The 14,404-nt window shown below is 39.5% G+C and overlaps 1 non-coding gene across 1 annotated transcript; it reads left to right on the top strand.

Annotated features, from left to right (window-relative positions):
- The first annotated feature begins 457 nt into the window (after positions 1-457).
- LOC128580298 (small nucleolar RNA SNORA2/SNORA34 family) lies at positions 458-594 on the top strand. Its single transcript, XR_008378598.1, has one exon. It is a non-coding gene; the product is annotated as a small nucleolar RNA SNORA2/SNORA34 family (small nucleolar RNA).
- Positions 595-14,404: the final 13,810 nt, after the last annotated feature.

Genomic DNA, 14,404 nt, shown 5'->3' with positions numbered 1-14,404 from the left:
AGGACAAAGACAAGAACATTCTGAAGGAATCTGATTTATGTATATTTTCTGCGTATGTATTTGTGAAGCACTTGGTTCCTAGAAAACAACCTCGATAGATTGTGGACAGCCCATTAACTAGCCCTCATTCTCTCTTTTAGCTAACTCACCTATGTTTCAGAACCTAATTAAGTTATGGTTCATTTACAACTAAAGGACAGTATGCAGGAACTAGCCTCTGCTCTCTTTTTTGTCACTAACCAGCTCTGTGACTCTAGGCAAATTAGCTCCCCACTGGGACTTTGTTACTTTCTAACAGTAATAGCTCTATTTATTAAACACTTTCTCTGCACTAGGAGCTAAGCTAAGCACTTTAACTAGATGATCTCATTTAAATCTCACAGTAATCCAATGAGTAGGTTCTACCATAATCTCCATTTTTCAGATAAGGAAAACTGAGGCATAGAAAGGCTGAATATTGGCCTTGAATCAAGGCCAGTAGTTTGCTGAAGCTGTTGGTTTCAAACAGGAGCCTAAAGAATTGTCTTTCGAAGGTCTGTTGGCCATTTCAGAACTTTGGAAATATAATGGTTAATTCATTAGAAAGAAACACATGAGTGATAGATGCGGACTAGTATTTATTTGTAGTCTTAATACTAGGGTTCCAAAGTATCCATAAAATATTATTATATTTATCTCAAGATCCCTAATTTATTTGTTAGAATTGTAATACTGTTAAGTCTTAATTACAACCCACCCCCTAAATTACTGTGGGTTTTCAATCAAAATAAAAAAAATGATTCTACACTAAAAAAAAAAAAGAAGTAGAAGAAGAAGAAGGGCCAGGCGTGGTGGCTCACTCCTGTAATGCTAGCACTCTGAGAGGCCAAGGCGGGTGGATTGCCCTGAGCTCACAGGTTCGAGATCAGCCTGAGCAAGAGAGAGACCCTGTCTCTAAAAACATCCAGGCGTTGTGGCGGGCGCCTGTAGTCCCAGCTACTCGGGAGGCTGAGGCAAGAGAATCGCTTAAGCCCAAGTGTTGGAGGTTGCTGTGAGCTAAGATGCCATAGCACTTTACAGAAGGTAAAAAAGTAAGATTCTGTCTCAAAAAAAAAAAAAAAGAAGAAGAAAAAGAAGAAAGGCTGAACATCTGTCCAAAGTGACACAACTAGAACATGAAGGAGCCATGTTCAAGTTTTCTGAATCTGTGCTCCAAACCTATAAACTACATCTCTTTGCATTTGCCCATCTACCTCTAGCCCAGCGAGGTTTTCCTGCTCTATACATTCCTAATTGTACATAGAAATGATTTGGCTTAATTCACGTAGCATGTCTACGCTGCTATGCATAATTTGATTTTTTAATTTTTTAAATTTTTAATCTTGTTTCCCCCACCAGAGTGAAATGTCTAGATGAGTTAATGGATAGACCACTTTCTGCAGGATAACAAGTGAAACTTTCTGCCCTTTATAAATACTTCCTTTTATAAATAGAGATAATAATGCCTGCCTTATAATGTTTTGATGTTCCACATACAAAACGGCTATAAGGTAGACAGCAGTACTATAGAAACAGAATTTGTTCACTAGTATTTTAAAATATCAGCTCTCTCAGGGAAGACTATTATCCCAGGTATCCACTATGACATGTAATGCCATGAGATGCTAAAAGTGGATGTGTTGACCGTTATTACTTCGAGGTTTTTCAATTCTTAAATGCATCCTTATTTACCTTTGCACCATAAACTAATGGAGCAGAAAAACAGCTTAATAGTGAATGTGAAACCTTTATTGAGGACCTAAATTTGTCTTAGATGCTATCTCATTAAATTCTCACCATTGCTCTATGTGAAAAAATGTGAGAAAACCAAGACTTAGAGATGTTAGGTCACTTCCATAGCACACGTAGCTTTCCACTGAGAGCTAGGGGTAAAACAGAGGTTTGCCTATCTCTAGAGCCCATGTTTTCCACCATGTCATACTCAAGATAGAATTTTGTGCTCAGGCTTGGCACCCGTTGCTCAGTGGTTAGGGCACCAGCCACATGTACCAGGGCTGGTGGGTTCAAACCCAGCCCAGGCCTGCTAAACAATGACAACAACAACAAAGAAAAAATAGCCAGGCGTTGTGGCGGGTGCCTGTAGTCCCAGCTGCTTGGGAGGCTGAAGCAAGAGACTCGCTTAAGCCCAAGAGGTTGAGGTTGCTGTGAGCTGGGACACCACAGCACTCTACTGAGGGTAACACAGTGAGACTCTGCCTCAAAAAAATAGAAAAGTAAAAGATTTTTGAGCTTAAATATCTGTGTGTATGTTGTTCATCCACTATTTTATAAAACTATCCAACTGAATAGTCAACATTTTCATAATATTATAGTGATAGAATATTATAGCTTAAAACTTAGCATCATAAAAGTACACGTTGAGGAAAACCTTGAAATCAGCAAGTTCAACAAGCCATCCATTGCTCTTCCAGCTTCTGCTTGAACACCTCCTGTGAGGTAGAACTCACTGACTTAGAGGCAAATAATGTCATCTTCAAACAATTAAAAAGTATTACCACTAAGCTATCAGGCATCTCAAACTTAACTTGTAAACTTCACTTTCATAAGTCTGTGTATAGTTAATTGGGGACCTGGGCTTACCAGAGGAGAAAAAGCAGTAATACAGGTAACTTTATCTCATCAATAATTAAGCACAGATTATGTTTTAAGCATCCATCTTTTCATTACTAAGAAAAAAAAACAGAGGTCAATGAAAACGTATCCTATCTTCTTTGGATTTTCCAAGATCACCATGTGAGAGCTTAGGGCTTCAGTTTTCTTCGAAAACAATAGTATCAGGGTTCCAAGCAAGGGCAGTGCCTGTGGCTCCGTGGGTAGAGTGCCAGTCCCATATACCAGGGGTGGCAGGTTCAAAGCCAGCCCCAGTAGCTGGGCGTTGTGGCAGACAGCTGTAGTCCCAGCTACTTGGGAGGCTGAGGCAAGAGAATCGCCTAAGCCCAGGAGTTAGAGGTTGCTGTGAGCTGGGAAGCCACAGCATTCTACTGAGGGCAAAAAGTAAGACTGTCATTTAAAAAAAAAAGTTGTAGATGGTACAACCTAAAGGGATTCCAGATATGTTAATGAAGGGACATTTCCAAAGGTATTTTCAGACTTCAAGGCAATCAAAAGAAGCACCTCAAGGCTAGCAATAGTGGAGAACCATTAATACCTGTAGGCCTTTGAGGGTGAAGAAGGGGTCAGTTCCAGAAGATGACACTTTCCTCCTCTGCCCCAGAAAAGCTGTGGCTTGAGGTGGAGGCATGCTGCCTGGAAGTTTAATCAGGGGAAGGGACACCCTGACCTCACTGTCCCCACCACCCCCAGAGTTCCCACTAGTGGTTGGGTTCTTGCTGCTACAAGACAAGGTTGCATACTAATGCGGTTCAGGAAGGTCAGATTCTTCCAGGCCCCGGAGCAATGTTCAGAAAAGTAGAGGTGGATCTAGAGAGGCAGATGGAGAATTGCAGCCCCGCAATATTCCATGCCAGCCCCTACATTGCCTGTGCTTTGTTCTTCCTTCTTATACTCTCTTGACACTTATCTCCACCACACTCTCCCATTTCCACCTATTAAATCAGCAATAGGAATCCCATCTACTTTCAAAAGAGCGTTGTTTGTGGAAGAAAATGATACTCCTATAGCTCTATGAGATTTTGCTGTGAAAAGATGTTAGCATGCATTTCTTGTATTGTACAAATTAATTCTAAAAGAAATTGTGTGACCTTTCTTCTGTCTTTTGTATTATAATTAGCAGACCAAACCTTCTAAGAAATATGTGCATGTATTAATATAAATGTTATACACATACTCACGCATATTTAGAGACTAGTGTTCATATGTCAAATAAACTTTTTTCATTTTCTCTGATTCTTTCTGAGACGTTATCTAACTATTCCTTGATAAAGCCTTTGCTAATTGGTAATTTAAGTCCTAATCTCTGAGAGATACGCAATAGACACATTATTATGTATAATAATAGACACATAATAGGTTACATTATTGTTAATGTGTGTAATAGACACATAATAGATTACATTATTATTAATTATTGTCTTTTTTTTTTTTTTTGAGATAAAGTCTCACTTTGTCACCCTGGGTAGAGTGCCATGGCATCAGAGCTCATAGCAACCTCAAACACTTGGGCTTAAGCAATCCTCTTACCTCAGCCTCCTGAGTAGCTGAGACTATAGGAGCCCACCACAACACCCAGCTAATTTTTTTTTTTTTTTTTTTACGGATGAGGCTCAGGCTGGTCTCAAACTCATGAGCTCAAGTAATCCACCCGCCTTGGCCTCCCACAGTGCCCCACTGGGAATTATGTTTTAAGTTTTCTTATGCTTAAAGATTCTGAGCAAAGGATATCAGAACCAGATTTTCCAATGAGATCTGCTTATATCATGGAAGATAAGAAGTCTGATGAATAGAATTTATTTCAGACAAACCAGGTATGTTTGGAGAAAAAAAGGAAACTTTTTGTTTTATTGTAGAACCTTGAGATGGAGCTGACAAAACTTGAAAGACAAGTTCAAGGAAATTTTTGCATCTTTTTTACTTGGATGTTGGAGTGATAGTCTTTTCATTGGTGTTATGAGCTTGAGATAGGTTTTTGAACTCATATAAATCACATATTAGTTTACCCCAATGTGCACACACCACGGATTTGACAGTGAAACACCAATTGAAACCAACATACCTGGGTGATAAAGATGATGGATTCTTCTGCAACGTGAACAGAATGAAGGCCACATTTTGTCTTAAAATGTAGTTGAGACATCAGCAAGTTAGGCAGTCAGGTGTTCAGGATTCCATAATTTTCTATTGCCCGTGTATTGGAAATGCATCCCTTAATGTTAGTAGTGTGGTAGGTACACTGAGAAATAAGCCTTTTTTTTTTTTTTTTTAGCAGTTTTTGGCTGGGGCTGGGTTTGAACCCACTACCTCTGGCATATGGGGCTGGCGCCCTGCTCCTTTGAGCCAAAGGTGCCGGCCGAAATAAGCCTTTTTTAATTCACATACTTGTTTATACAAGTTTCATTGAGCCCCTTCCTTGAGGCAAGCATGCTAACTCGAGTGGGAGATGAAATAGGGAACAAAACATAATCCCCCTCCTTGAAGAAGTGACAGTTTAGAGAGGGCGATAACAACACATCAAACTTCTGAAAGTAAAATATTATCCAAGACTCTGTTTCAGTGGCATCTTTTCATCTGTTTAGTACCACGGTGGCTAAGCTGGCAGGGACTCAGGGGGCAGCATGGGAGGAGACACTGGAGCTGTCTACACACCGTGGGCTCAGCAATCATGGCTACTGTGGCTACTGATCTTGTGTGATAGTCTTACATGCATCTTTTCCCCCACCCTCATAATTGGGTGGTCCAGACCCTCATTAGCGCTCACACTGAGCAGCTGTAAAAGACCCTTAGCCAGTTTCCTCATTTATATTCATGAGTATCTTCTCTTTGTTCTTCCTAAACCCATTCTCTGCCACTCCTGGAATGAACTTTGTAAAAGGGGAACCTGGCAGTGACATCTGATAAGATAAGATAAAAACTCGCCCATGAGCTCCACCGTGATCTGATTCCTGCAGACTTCAAACTCTTCTTGTGGCCTTTGCGTGCATTCTGCCACAGTCACCTAAGAGTATGCCAAACTCAGCTTCTGCTTCTGCTTCATGTTTACTGCCTCCAGGCCTCTGTGCGTGGCATCAGAAGGGCTAGTCTTCTCCTTCCTATTCCTCACTCCACCCCTGTTCTGTAATGGGTCTAGCTCCGTTTTTCTCTGTCTCCATCACCATCCCTCAAGCACCCTGGGCAATTGCAGTTTCTATTTCACTCCACACCTACTCCAATCCATGGTTGACTACCAGGATGAGGGCAATCGTCCTCCACACCTCCCCCTCCCCTTTCCTATCACCCAGAGGATAGAGAACAAAATCCTGACCAGGGCTTATATAGGAGGCCATAGCAGGGCCTGCCTGTCTCTCCTTCTCATCTTCTCTCTGTGTAGCTTGCTCCAAACACAACAACCTTCTTTCATGCCCTTGAATGCCCTTGAATGTCAACTTTCATCCTGCCATAGATTTTGCAGCTGATCTCCTTAGCTTGCTTACTACCTTGCCTGCCTACTCCATAGCTCTCGGCTCTGAAGTATTACTCCCCGAAGGAAGAATTTCCTTCCCAGAAGGAAGACTCCCCTGATCCCTGGTCTAGGTTAAGTTTCCTATCTCTGCACTTTCATACAAGAGTGTACCTTCCTTCATATCCTTTACCTCAGTTTGCAGGTGGTTGATGACTTGATTCACGTCTATCTCTGTCCCAGAAGCAAGTTTTGTGAGTGATGGACAGCATCTATTTTCACCCATCATTGAATCTCTAGCCTAACACAGTGCCAGTCACAAAAATATTTAATCAATCTGCCAAGACTCTTGCTCAGTTGCTTCCTTTGGGAAGACTTGATGCCATCACCACTGCTGTCATCACAGGTGGGTTGGCGTTCTAGCAGCCTGAGTCTATGTCAGAGCACATGCCTTTATTCTGTATTATTTTACTTGTCAGTCTTTTGGGGACCTCAGAGTCTAGACCTAAAAGCAAGCAACATCTTGACGAACTCCACTGTGCCTGACACATAGTGAACAACACATTCATCTGTAAGGTTTTGGGGTTTTTTTTTGCAGTTTTTGGCCAGGGCTGGGTTTGAACCCACCATCTCAGGCATATGGGGCTGGCGCCCTACTCCTTTGAGCCACAGGCGCTGCCCTTATCTCTAGGGTTTTTTTAATTGTGTGAAAATTCACATAACATAGAATTCACTGTCTTAACCATTTTAAAATGGAAATTCAGTGTTATTTTAGTACATTCACAATGTTGTGCAACCATCATCATGATCTAGTTTCAGAATGTTTTCATAAACCTGAAAAGAAACCCATACACATTAAGTCACATTAAGCCCACTGTCCTCCCTCCCTAGCCCCTGGCTTTCTGTATGTATAGATTTGCCTATACTATCATATAACAAAGGTCAGGCCTGGTGGCTCACACCTGTAATCCTAGCACTCTAGGAGGCCGAGGCAGGCAGATCGCCCGAGCTCATGAGCTCAAGACCAGCCTGAGCTACAGAGAGACCTCCCATCTCTAAAAATAGCCAGGCATTGTGGCCGGTGCCTCTAGTCCTAGCTACTTGTGAGGCTGAGGCAATGGTATCAATTAAGTCCAAGACTTTGAGTTTGCTGTGAGCCATCATGCCATGCCACTGTACCCAGGGTGACAGAGTGAGACTCTGTCTCAAAAATATATGTATATGTCATATAACATGTGGACTTTTGTGTCTAGCGTCTTTTCAAGGGTTATTCATGTGGTAGTGTGTATTAGTACTTCATTTTTATGGCTGAATAATATTTCATTGTATAAGAATATCATATATTGTTTATCCATTTATTTGTTGGTGAAAATAAAAGTTGCTTCTACCCTTTGGCTACTGTGAATAGTGTGTCTATGATCATTCATGTGCAAGTTTTTGCTTAAGCACCTATTTTCTTTTCTTTCTTTCTTTTTTTTCTTGAGACAGAGTCTTACTTTGTCGCCCTCAGTAAAGTGCTGTGGCAGCACAGCTCACAGTAGCCTCCAACTCTTGGGCTTAAGCGATTCTCTTGCCTCAGCCTCCCAGGTAGCTGGGACTACCTGCACCCACCACAATGCCTGACTATTTTTTGGTTGTAGTTGGCCCTGGCTGGATTCGAACCTGCCAGCTCCTGTGTATGTGGCTGATGCCCTAGCCACTGAACTACAGGCACTGAGCCTTAAGTACCTATTTTCAATTCTTTGGGGTAAATGCCTATGAATGGAATGTCTGGGTCCTGTGGTAACTCTATTTTAGGTGATTAAGAAACCATTAAACTGTTTTCCACAAGTATGCACCATTTTACATTTCCACCAGCAACATGTGAGGATTCTAATTGTTTTTTCCATATCTTTTGCTCATTGTTAAGTGGATTGTTTGTCTTGTTGAGTTGTAAGAGTTCTCTGTGTATTCTAGATACTAGGCCATTATCAGATATATAATTTGAAAATACTTCCTCCCATTTTGTGAATAGTTTTTTCATTTTCCTGAAAGTATACTTTGAAGCATAAAACATTTCAATTTTGGTGAAGTTCAATTTATCGTTTTTTTCTTTTGTTGCTGTGCTTTGGGTGTCAGATCTAAGAAACCATTGATAAATCCAAGACCGTGAAAATTTACACCTGTGTTTTTGTTCCATAAAGTTCTTTTGAGTTCTAAAACTATACAATTTGAAATATTATTTGTAACCTATTAGATGCAAAAAGCTATTGAGATTTCAGGAGATATTGGGTATGATAGAGTCAAGAACGCGAATGGACCTAACATAAGGCATCATGTTGTGTCAGCATTTGATTCCAAGAGCGAAGCTTCAGAAACACCAAGATAGAATTGAGTTATATATAGACTAGAGAATTTTGGATAGGTGTCTTTAAATACATATCCCAAGTTAACTTAAAAGACCTCTAATTAAAACAGTTAAAGCAAAATTGCAAAATACATAAAGGCCAAAAATATGCTCTGAGGAAAGTGGGAAAAAAATATCTGACAAATTCCAAGCAGTGCTTGGACCAAAGAATAGAATGCTATTTGTATAAAGGGGAAATGTTAATAAATGCTACATACAGTTATGGGTGGAATATATAAAAAACCATTGTAGATAATTCAGGAAATGAAAAAGACTTACTTTCTAGTTGAACTCTAAGCAAGATAAGAGAAAGACTTGTCTTAGACATAGTACATGCTCAGTAAAGAGTTTATTGGATGTAAAATAAAACTTCTAGAAGAACAAATGAATGCCCTACACAAAGTAAATGTTCAATAATGTGTTTGTTGAATGAAAAATAAAACTCCCAGAAAATACACCAATTTGACATGACCATCATAAATGTAACTCCGATGAAAAATGACATTTCAAAGTAAATTAATTGATTGGGAAAAAGTAAGTAACTACGTTTTGGAAAGTAGCATCTATGAAAAGAAACAAAAAGAAAAGAAAGAAAACAAGGAAGGAAACAAACATGCAAGCAAGCTAACCTACTTACAAGTCTATAGGTGCAATAGAGGGGGAAAAGTGTTTAATAAAAGATAAATTAATAAGACTATGGTGATAATAGTCATTTCTCATAGCTGAAGAAATAACCAACAATCATGGGGCAATAATTTACTATTATTCATATTTAAATACAGTAACTTAGAATAAGCGTACTATTTCCTCCTCTCTCCTGTCTTCTCCTAATAGCTTCTCTCCACACCTTTCCTGTCTTCCTTTTGCATTCTAAAGAATCTTTTAGCAACAATAAGATAATAGATAATGGTAGTTTATTCCGTGGTTAATAGTAGCATATAAATACGAAACTTTTCTGTTTTGTTGAATGAAGACAGAGAAGTCAAATAGCAACCCCTTGTGCTGGTGGTTTCAATACTGTGTGGATTTGTTAAAATTATTCACATTTTACATTTAAGTATAAACTATACCTCAATAAAGCAGACAAAAAGAAAATAGAAAGGTCTGCCATAAACATAGTAATTAGAGAGAGAAGTGGCCTACAACCCCCCAGCTGGAGAAAGAGGTTTACCTAGTTGGACAGGCCTGCAGGATGGGTTTTAACATGAAAACAATGTAAAGAGAGACTTTATCAACAAGCATGCCTCAGAACTCACACAGATTTTCAGTCTTTGCTTTTGTCTTGGAAACAAAGTCCTGTTTCAAAATGCACAAAATGCACAAAAATGACAGCAAGATAACAAGCAAAATTCAAAGATTTTCAAACTTATGACCACAGGATTAAGGAGGCAATTAATAGAAATTTGATGCTCTTGAGAAGCATGAATCCTATGTACTAAATCTTGATATGAGGACAATTAATGACAATTAAGTTTATGGGGGGGGGAAGAAGAAAGAGGGATGGAGGGAGGAGGGTGGGGCCTTAGTGTGTGTCACACTTTATGGGGGCAAGACATGATTGCAAGAGGGACTTTACCTAACAATTGCAATCAGTGTAACTGGCTTATTGTACCCTCAATGAATCCCCAACAATTAAAAAAAAAAAAAAAAAAAAAAAAAGAAATTTGATGCTCTTAGTTTTCTGTTTGAAAACATGTATGTGGTTATGCAGATTATAATATAAAGATGGCAGGTGACATGACCTCATACCCCTCATACCCACTAGGATGGTTATTTTCAATTATCCCCCCCAAAAAATAACAAATATTGGTGAGGATGTGGAGAAATTAGAAATCTTTGCACACTGAAGGTGAGAATATAAAACAGTTTAACCATTATGTAACACAACGTAACAGTTCTTCAAAAATTATTAATAAAAATGGAATTACTATATGATACAGAATTTCCATTTCTGGGTATATAACCAAAAGAATTGTAAGGTGAGACTAAAATAGATATTTGTACACCGGTGTTTACAGCAGCATTATTCACAATAGCCGAAAAGCAGAAACAACCCAGGTGCCCATTAATAGACAAATGGGTAAGCAGAGGATGTACATTTATATAAGGGAATATTATTCAGTCTTAAAAAGAAAGGAAATCCTGTAATAAAAATAAAGCTGGGGGATCACCATACTTGATTTTAGGCTATACCACAAAGCCATAGTAGTCAAGACAGCATGGTACTGGCAGAAAAATAGAGACATAGACATTTGGAATTGAATAAAAAACCAGGAAATGAAACCAACAACTTACAACCACCTAATCTTCAATAAACCAAACAAGAACATACCTTGGGGAAAGACTCCCTATTCAATAAATGGTGCTGGGAGAACTGGATATCCACATGTAAAAGACTGAAACTAAACCCACACCTTTCTCCACTCACAAAAATTGATTCAAAATGGAAAAAGGACTTAAATTTAAGGCATGAAACAATAAAAATCCTCAAAGAAAGCATAAGAAAAACATTGGAAGATATTGGCCTGGGGAAAGACTTCATGAAGATGACTGCCGTGGCAATTGCAACAACAAAAATAAACAAATGGGACTTAATTAAACCGAAAAGCTTCTGTACAGTTAAGGAGACAACAACCAAAGCAAAAGACAACCTACACAATGGGAAAGGATATTTGCATATTTTCAATCAGACAAAAGCTTGATAACTAGGATCTATAGAGAACTCAAATTAATCCACATGAAAAAAGCCAACAATCCCATATATCAATGGGCAAGAGACATGAATAGAAACTTCTCTAAAGAAGACAGACGAATGGCTAACAAACATATGAAAAAATGTTCATCATCCCTATCTATTAGAGAAATGCAAATCAAAACCACCCTGAAATACCATCTAACCCCAGCGAGAATGGCCCACATCGCAAAATCTCAAAACTGCAGATGCTGGCGTGGATGTGGAGAGAAGGGAACACTTTTACACTGCTGGTGGGACTGCAAACTAATACAACCTTTTTGGAAGGAAGTATGGAGAACCCTCAAAGAACTCAAGCTAGACCTCTCAATTGATCCTACAATCCCATTACTGGGCATCTACTCAGAAGGAAAAGAATCCTTTTATCATAAGGACACTTGCACTAGACTGTTTATTGCAACTTAATTTACAATCGCCAAAATGTGGAAACAGCCTAAATGCCCACCAACCCAGGAATGGATTAACAAGCTGTGGTATATGTACACAATGGAATACTATTCAGTCTTTAAAAAAAAAATGGAGACTTTACATCCTTTGTATTAACCTGGATGGAAGTGGAACACTTATTCTTAGTAAACCATCACAAGAATGGAGAAACATGAATCCTATGTGCTCAATTTTTATATGAGGACGATTAAGGACACGGTGGGGGAAGTGGAGAGCAGAGAGAGAAAGAAGGACGGAGGGGTGGGGAAAAGAAGAGCAGAGAGAGGGAAAGGGGGAGGGGCTTGGTGTGTGCCCCACCTTTTGGAGGCAAGACACGATTGCAAGAGAGACTTTGCCTAACAAATGCAATCAGTGTAACCTGGTTTCTTGTACCCTCAGTGAATCCCCATTAAAAAAAAAAAAAAAAAAAAAGAAAGAAAGAAAGGAAATCCTATCATATGCTATAACACACAAAAGACTTGAGGGCATTATGCTAAATGAAATAAGCCAGTCAAAAAATGACAAATACTGTGTGCTTTTACTTATCTGACACACCTTGAGAAGTCAAAATCATAGAGACAGAGGCCTGACATGGTGGCTCACTCCTGTAATCCTCGCACTTGGAGAGGCTGAGGCCAACAGAGCATTGGTTGAGGCCAGGAGTTCAAGACCAGCCTGTGCAAAATAAGGAGGCCACTTCTCTACAAACAATACAAAAACTGGCCAAGCTTCTAGGCATGTGCCTATAGTCTCAGCTACTTGGGAGGCTGATGCAGAAGGATCGCTTGAGCCTAGGAGTTTGAGGTTGCAGTTAGCTATGATGACACCTCTACTTACTAGCCTGGGTAAGAGTGAGACACTGTCTCAAAAAATAAATAAATAAAATAAAAGGAAAGGAAACCATGCAGAAAGTAGGTGGTTGCTAAAAGGATAGGGGAAAGGGAGATAAAGGGTGGTTGAAAGGTTGGAAGAGATTTCTGTTTTCTCTAAATAGGGAGAATTCAAGCGGGCGCTTGCTTGGGATTATAGCTTCAACCTTTCACTGTCTCCTGCACTTCCCAAAAGTAAAAGCGGGCAGTTGGTAAGCTGAAGATCCGGGAACAGTTGAAGATGACTGGTAGCCAAGCTATTCAGGAGACAAATGACAAATTAATAGCAACAGGGAGAAAGGAATAAAGGAGAAACTGAGTGAGAACAGAATAAAATTTGCCAAAGCAAAGTCAGAAACCCTTTTATGAGTAGGAAAAGCAAATGAGGAATTCAGAGTTTGGAAAGGAGTGACAAAACTCGGGCAAGAAATAGCAAGCGATTCTAGAGAAACGTGCTAGAGCCCAGGGGTTTCAGCTGATGGACAGAGCTGTTGGCTGGCCAACTTTTGGGTTAAAAATTGTAAAGCGCCATGTTTGCTATTGGTACCAAATGTTTATTGTCTACATGTTAGTTCTGATAAAACATCCATAAAATTATGATACTTGTAAGTGTATATTTTATAAGTGGAAATTGGGCACCTGTAGCTCAGCGGCTAGGGCGCCAGCCACATACACAGGAGTTGGTGGGTTCGAATCCAGCCCAGGCCTGCCAAACAACAATGACAACTGCAGCCAAAAAATAGCTAGGCATTGTGGCAGGTGCCTATAGTCCCAGCTACTTGGACGGCTGAGGCAAGAGAATTGTTTAAGCCCAAGAGTTGGAGGTTGCTGTGAACTGTGATGCCACAGCACTCTACTGAGGGCAACATAGTGAGACTCTGTGTTAATAAACAAACAAACAAACAAAATATAAGTGGAAGTCATGGATATACTCATAGAAATCAAGAAAGAGAAAGTCACATTGACTTTCATTATTGAATAACATTATTTTAGGATTCTTTTTTTTAATTCTTATTTATTTAGTGTCAGGAAGAACGCTAGGGAATAAAACTATTTTGAAAACAGGTGAGGTGGAGTCCAATTCATATTCTCCCCCAAAATGGATTAAAAAGTAATTGTACTTTGTCATATCTAGTTGTTCCAATCTTTCATATCTAGTTGTTTGACTTAGTACTTAAGTCTGTCTTAAAATGATTATTCAGGGAAAATTATTCAGTTGGGATTATCCTTACTTTTTATAACTTCTTTTCTTTCCTGGTATGTGGCTTTAAGCCAGTCCTCTCTGATTCTTAGAATGCTCCAAGAAAAGATGAATTAAGGAAAGGGAAAGGAAATTCAAATAAGTCAATGGAGCTGCTTGGCAGTAGTGAACATAAAGCATGTGATTAGGAAGAGGCTGAAATGAACTAAAATCAAGGCAACTGCTTTTTTCAATAATACTATTTCTACCCTCCATTTCCACAGAAGAAGGCAAATGAAAATAGTATAATAAAAATAGCCAATATTAATCAAACTAAGTGTATGATGTGCCAGAGCTAGTTCTAAGCACTTTGCATGTACTAACTCAACCTTCACAACAACCCTGTAAGGAAGGCACCCTGTAACAGCCAATTGTTAAATTTTCAGGAATTTTGAGAGCCTGCTGGTAGCCTGAAATCAGCTATTGTGGGAGTCCTTACACGATGGAAATTAATATGTGATATACTTCAGAGCTTTTGCAGGGAGAATCGTTTGTTCCACGTTTTCTAGAACACCACTGCTGTCGTTCTTTTCTCACAGATGGGTAAACTGGGGCACGGAAAAGTTGAGGAACTTGCCCATGATCATGCAGCTAGTTGGTGCAGTGAAAATGTTACCCTAGGCAACACCACCTGGGAGCC

The sequence above is a fragment of the Nycticebus coucang genome, chromosome 2 (genome assembly GCF_027406575.1).
Source record: "Nycticebus coucang isolate mNycCou1 chromosome 2, mNycCou1.pri, whole genome shotgun sequence".
Lineage (NCBI taxonomy): Eukaryota > Metazoa > Chordata > Mammalia > Primates > Lorisidae > Nycticebus > Nycticebus coucang.
Note: the sequence above shows the minus strand (reverse complement) of the source record. Positions and strands in the feature narration are given on the sequence as shown.